This window comes from Protopterus annectens, chromosome 10.part0 (genome assembly GCF_019279795.1).
Source record: "Protopterus annectens isolate FY-2018-M chromosome 10.part0, PAN1.0, whole genome shotgun sequence".
In the NCBI taxonomy this organism is placed as follows: domain Eukaryota; kingdom Metazoa; phylum Chordata; order Ceratodontiformes; family Protopteridae; genus Protopterus; species Protopterus annectens.
Genome location: NC_056744.1, coordinates 230,606,439 through 230,613,902, shown reverse-complemented (window position 1 = coordinate 230,613,902; position 7,464 = coordinate 230,606,439).

Here is a 7,464-nt window from a genome sequence, read left to right as displayed (position 1 = left end):
GTACTTCTCTGATTTTATAAAATGTGTTACACTGACTTTTATGACTTCTGTATACTTACTTCGGTATATGAGGATTCTTTTCACCAAGAAGCTTTATGCTGTCTGATCTGCAGTGAAAGGATTATATTTGTTAATGATTCAGGTCAAGGCATGTAATGCTAGAGAAACACAACACCCATACTGTATGCTGTTTCACCTATAATTCTTTACTTGCAAGCCCAAGAGGCCTTTGTTACCACATAACTCAAATCCCAAAATATTTGTGTTCTTAAATGTATACTGCATCACATACTAAGTGTGTTAGCCTTGTTCTTTTCCACAACTATGTATAAATAATTTTTCTTTTCTTAATTGCGTGCCACTTTTAGTGTCATTCCAGTGCTGTTCAAATCAGCAGTGAAAATTTTCAAATGTAGAAAGTGAAACAGTTTATTCAGTGGTTCAGACCTTTCCACAGTCAGCAAGCTGAAATAGATTTTCAATCTAGTCTAATACTTATACTAACTACCTGCATGCATTATCTTTATTTCTAAATAGTTTACTCTTATTTCTGATTCTGCTAAGATTCCTTGGACATTAAAATGCTAAGAAAGCAAAACGCTGAAAACGAAAGCCCAAAATACAGTGAGGTAAAAAATAAAGTTGCAAGGATTTTTTTCCAAGAAGAAAAAATATACCCCAAAAGTTTTATATGCCAATCCCAAGATTACACAAACATGAAGAGGGGAGAAATCTCTCAAAACACAGGAATCCCAAGAAGTGTACATAGTGATTTCCTATGAAAAAAATAGAAATTAGTGTTGTTTTCTTCAGTGTCTCGGTCTTTGGGCAATATATAACCAGGGTGTCTTATTTCAGCCACCTGTAGATATACACTTTTTGCGCTCCTCTCAACTGACCCTGATTTGGCAGAAAATCTCCTGTTTCTGCCTCATATTTTGTTCTGTCAAACAACACGTTTTTGATTTTTGGGTGAATTACTGCGGATTTCAGTCAATAATGGAGACTTCTTATTATTCAGAAAATGTATGTTGATACACACCTGTTCTATCAACTTAAGTAAATTAGAGAAATAAATTGTACCTAATTTTGCCCCTTTGTCCCACCAGTATATTTGGTTTTGTTCCTGATTCTTCAGCAGAGTAACTCATAGCTATTCTCGCAGACTGTTTATGATCTTTTTCTAGAACAAGTATGTATAGCAATGAATTATCTCTTGCAAATAAGAAGCAGAAAATGCTGATTAGCCTTCCTTCACTAAGCTCAAACTACAAAGCTACAGTTATAAAAATCTTTAAGTGAGGAAAAAAGTGTGTATCCTATTCAAAAGGGAAATAAACAAAACACCCAAAAAATAGTTCAGACTCAAGACTAAGTTTATAAAGATTTCCACCAGAAATTTAATATTTTCAATAACATTTAATGGCTAGTTTGCAAAATGGAGCAAATAAAACCAAGTCTCGTGGAATTATACCATGCTCTTAAACTATTAAGAACTCCTTACTATTATGTCTGTAAGCAGGAGAGTCACCAATATGTCTAATAATGTCATTAAACTCGTCTGGCAAAATTACGTATGATTCATAGAAGTGCATTTTGATAATGACAGAGCAAAGAAAGCTCAATGCCTAAGAACAGAACATCATTATATCCATTTAGAAACCATGCAGGCCTTCACTAGATTAGAGTGACCAGTCATCTATGAAGTTATGTGTTGGGTAAGGACACCTATTTTTCTGGTCCTTGAATATAATAAGCATATAACAGTTGAAAAGGTTATAGAAGATGCATTATGAAACTAAGACATGCTTCAGCAACACCACAGTTCAATAAATTATAAAAAAGATAAATACATCAAAATAAAGCTCCAGTTGCAGTGTTGGGATAGCCCATCTTGGTTCACACATGTGGCTTTGACCTGTGCACACCCTTGTGGTGGGGTCCTCACTAAAATGTACTTAATTGAGCCAGTAAATGATAAGGATCTGAGCAGACATAACAGAGCAGTTCCCAACATGAGGATGAACAAAACAGAGTTTACCCCATGTTAACGTTACAGCTTGCCTTATTGCTATAGCCAATAGCATGTGAATAATACAGGACAGTCTTATTATGATTTCTGGTGAAGATTGTCCATATGTCTGCCTTATTATGATTTCTGGTGAAGGTTGTTAATACGTCCATAGCTTTTAACTAAGGTTACTGCCAAGGAGCCACTGAGATGCTCCACCACATCACTTAATACTGGTGGGAGACTATCAGTGTGCCCCAGTAGTAGACTTGCTCCACATATCCGCAGTGAAAATTTGCAAACACTCATAAAGTCATCCAGACTAGTTAAAAAAGTTGCTAGGGAATAGCATTGATAGGATGGTGCACCCCACAAAATTATTATATACACAAATGATATATGACTAATATAAGATTCCCAACATACCTTTACAGACATATTGGAGTCCTTTCTTAGTTCAGAAACCTGGAAAGTACAGAACAAGCCTTGAGAATACAACAAATCTCCTTACAAATCTGACTTACACTGTTCTATAAAATATTCTTCTTTACTTGATCCTAAATTACCCTAGTTTAATTTTGGGGTTCATGTGAATACATTTTCGTATTCTAGGAGATAATCAGTCTGAAACTATCTCAGATAAATTAAAGAGTTATTAGATGCATAGAATTAAGAATTTGGAATACACTAAAATGCTTAATATAAAATCCATTTTTAAGAGACCTTATGGGATAGTATCTAGACTGTTATGACTATGTATAGTTCACTGCAAAGTATGAATGGGCTAATAAAAATGCTTATCCAAAGTGCTGTCTCTATCATACGGTGGCAGGAACCTTCCCTAATACGGAAGATACCACTTTTCCCTTTACTTGAGCATCTAACACTAAGCTGTAAAACCTTTAAAACTGAAACTATGACGTAGCGTAAGCAATTTCATTTGACACTACTGGCATGGTTCCATCTTGTTGAAATAAAAAGAAAAAAACAATCAACCAAGGTTTTATCTGTTTCCTGGTTTTGTGCCTTGACTTTTGTGCTTTTCTATTTCCCTCCTGCAGTGCTCTAAGTATCTAATGCCTTATTAACTGAGTAATACACCCAGTGCTACATGGCTCAACCCTTATTCATAATACATGCAATTGTTTTTCTGTCAGTCATGACAGTCACTGCAACATTAGCCAACAATTTCCTCTATAAAACTAACACTGTCTAATAGACATAAGTTTTAGAATTGTAGTAACTTTAAGGTATCTTAACTGTTTCCACACCTGAGGTTAGAAAGTTTGAAAACACCTGCCTCTGAAGATTGTCTCTGTACCAGTTAACATAATAACATCCATGCTGGATGTTTTGGATTCCAAAGCACTTGTTTTAGTACAATTATAAGTCAGCAATTCATTACTCTGCTCTAGCAAGATTTGCCAAACTTTAAAATCCTCTGTCACCTTTTTGATTTCTCATACTCAGTGGTGTTGTATGATCTGTTTTATAAATGACTTCACTAAATTGAATTGCCCTGAATGAAAAGGCTAAATGTCTGGGTAATCTCTGATCTTTTACTCACTCACACACTCATCTGGTCTGATCCTGTTTCTTTCTAACCCCTTGTCTATTAAAGTACCAGATCCCTACATTTCATCATAGGGAAACTGAAGTAAATATCCCTAGTAATCTCCAGAAAATCAAAGAGTCTTCATTACTCCTATCCTTTGGTCTAAGTGTCTCTCTCTTGTCTTCACAGTGGTCCACAATTACAGTACTCAATTTGGACCATGATGCTTGTATAAGTTCCAATAAGATATTGGAGCCAGGATGTATAGAAAAACACGGGGTGGCAGTTTTCAAAATAAAAGAAACAGTACCTTCATAACAGCATTTATTCCATATAGCTATTACAGGCCATAGGCTGCCTGGTAACGAAAAATAAAGTCCTAGATTACAGTATTGTCCCAGAGCTTAGTTTCAGCTGTAAAACATATACTTTCTACCACATATAATGCATGAGGTCCACTCTAGTGATCAACCCAGACAGAGTCTATTCTCATACCATGTTCCCAGGTCTTCCTTTAAGATGATGATTCAGTGAGGAAAAAGCTTCCAGAATTTAGCCCTCCTGGCAGCTCACTTACGAAGCAATTTGTATTTAAGACCTTGTAATCTGGCTAATTGCTGAGAGAAAGTTCCAACATGCCATAATTTCTGAAAACTTACTTAAAAAGTGCATGCCCTTTTTTTCCATAGTTTGCATGTTATAACATAACCCACATGTTGCACTTGCTTGTTCCTAGGGGAAAAAATAGAAGCGTTGATGTAATGTATTGTTCAAACTTACAGGTCACCCGCCTTAAGATCTTATGTGCTGTGTCATCCATTCTAACGTGGTGGTATTCAACAACAACATACCCCATTGGCATTACTCTCTCCAAATTGTATGCTTGGTTAGTTGCCGATTCCAGTGCAGCCCAAATACAGATTAAATATACATTTGTCCTCAAAAATTGTACACCTTTCCCCATAGATAAATGCCATGAAATGCTACCAAAGTAGAGAGTTAATATGCCATTCTAAAGTTTCCTTTCTTATTTTTGGGTAGCAAACCCAGGAGAAAGGCATGATGTCTATTAGCTGGACAGCTGGCAGCATGTTTAATAACCTTCATGCTGCGTTTGATTTGCCAGATATGGCTTTTAGGATATCTTCCTAACTCTGCATTGATGACAGGTTACCATAGCATCCCACCAGATTAGCTACAGAAGCAGTCAATGGGAAATTCTCAAAAGACTTACAGAACTGGTTTCATACTACTTTTAGACCTGCATGGTTCAACTAAATAAATTAATGTCACATATATATAGTTGTCCCACAACAATCCCTCGCAGAAACCATAATCTGTTTTGTCATCCAACTAAATTGGCTACAGTATAAATAAAAATATAAAGCCTACCAACACAGCTGTAAAACAGAGGATTTAATGTGCAAAGTTAGTGCTTTCACAGCAAAACTGCTGCTTCATCAGACTTAACAATAAAAACCGTCAAGACAACCATTTATATATAAAACCAATCACATGACATAGCTAACTGAAAAGTTCAATGAAGTAATTTTCTCCCTTTTAAAACAGGTTCCAAAATTTTCTCCCTTAAACTACAGTTAGTTTTGCCAATATAGTAACAATCACAGGTCATGCAGGTAGTGTGTTTACTATATTGGCAAAACTAACTGCAGTTTAAGGGAGAGAATTTTGGAACATGCAGGTGATATCAAGAAAGGTAAACAAACTAATGCACTGGCCAAACATGTTACTGAAAATGGGAATGAATATAAATTTAAGTTTGATGTTCTGGAAGTGCTATGTGAAAGTCTGAGGCTTAGTGATATAGTGAGCCTGACAGAATGTGCAGAACTATGGTGCACTGTCAGTCTAAATGCTGAATAACACCCAGGCTTAAATGGGCATTTTTCCATTAAACCTATTTTAAAAGGGAGAAAATTACCTCACTGAACTTTTCAATTAGATATGTCATGTGATTTTTATATATAAATGGTTGTCTTGACTGTTTTTATTGTACGTCTGATGAAGCAGCAGTTTTGATGTGAAAGCACTAATTTTGTACATTACATCCTTTGTTTTATAGCTCTGTTGGTTGGCTTTATATTTTTATTTTTATTTTGTAGCTTCTTGTGTATTTTGTCAACCTTAACTGGGCAGTGCCACTTTTATATTTCTAAATTGGCCACAGTGTCAATGCATTGTTCCCTAATTTCTACCAAAATGTCTGTATGTCATTGCCCCAAAATAGATTACAGTCCCTATCGAGTAGATTCTTCCTTTCTTTCCTCCCTCCCCCAATATTGACTATTCAGTCTTTATCTGTGCTGTTTCTTTTCCATCTAAGTATACCCTAAAGAATCTGATGTTGAGTGATTCCCACACAGTGACTACAATAATGCTCAAACCTGCTTGCTGACCACATACAGGTATTTATGTTGTGGACTCAACAGTTGGCCAGAAACATTCTGAGAAATCACACGCCCCACAAATGTTCTTTTATCAATAGAAGGAATTTACATCATGACAGCCAGCTATCTATGGAAATGATAAAGTTCTTACTATTGTTTGCTTTTCAGCTTACACTTTGCTGTGTGTGATCATATATTAAGCATCATCTCATCCACTGAGAATGAAATGCCTTTCAGATTAGTTGCTGATATTCACTGACAGCCAAGGCTACTATGGTGTCTTATTTCACTAATAGTCATGTAATTCCCAAATACATCCTACCAGATTTGTCATACCTTCAGTGTTACCTGCTACAACTTGACTGCCCTCACTGCTTTCAGTGCCATCACTACATCCTTAGCCTTCAGGTACAATTCCTGATGTACCGTGTGTTAGCCTTTTAACCAGTCTGGCTAAGATGACCATATAGTCCTCTTATTCTACCACTTCCTTGAGAGTGTGAAGGATGTGCCCATTGAATGACTCATCTCCACATTGTGGGAGATGATTTTTGCTCTCCAAAATATTCTTTACTTGACCCCTATCCCTGTTGATCTGTTCTGTAATATAACCACCTTCAAGCTACCTTTTAAAATGTAGTGCTTCACTTTTCTTTGTCTTTTTACTGGCCATCAGGAATGGCCTTAGGGGCTGTACAAAATGAGCAAGACAGCCTTGGGCTCTCTTGTGATTGTGCATCTCATTGTACAGCCAAAAAACAGAGTTATGGGCACTCATTTCTCAGAATCCCATCCGTGTTTCTATTTTCAGTCAGGGTCTGACTAGTATTATTACACATCAATAGACGGACAGACTATGAGAGGGTCAATATGTCCTTTTTAGTGCATCTACTTCTTGCTTTATTAGTTTCACGCAGACATGAACAAGCATGCCTCTCAACTTTTCAGAACAAGAAATCTAGATGAAGCCAAAAATATTGAGGGGACAAAGGCCCAAAAATAGGGACAGTGTTTAAATAGTGCTCTTATTAACTTAGAAAGTAGATAGGATGCCAGGTTTTGTATTATCATGCATTTTCTGAAGGGTTTGAAGTCTGAAACTCAAATGTCTGTCATTATTTAATGAGTTCAGTCCTCAATGATTTGCCAGATAACCACAAATTTTATGAGGAACAGACCAAAAATATGAGTCAAAATCTGGGTCTTTTGCGAAAATCTGGATAATTGAGAGGTATGTGAGCAAGACCAGTCCAAGGTCATAATAAATGAACATTCTCAGAGAAAAGCCAATTACAATAGCTGTGACCAAAAGTAGTTTCACTTTAAAGAACATATACCAACAGTTACATTTACTAGTTCTGTAAAATTACCCTTATACTCCTCAGCAATTTGTCAAACACATCCTTTTATACTTTACTAAAACACTTTGATGAGAATTATGCAATCCAGACTGACTTGTTAAATCTACATGCAGCATACATAAAAGCTGA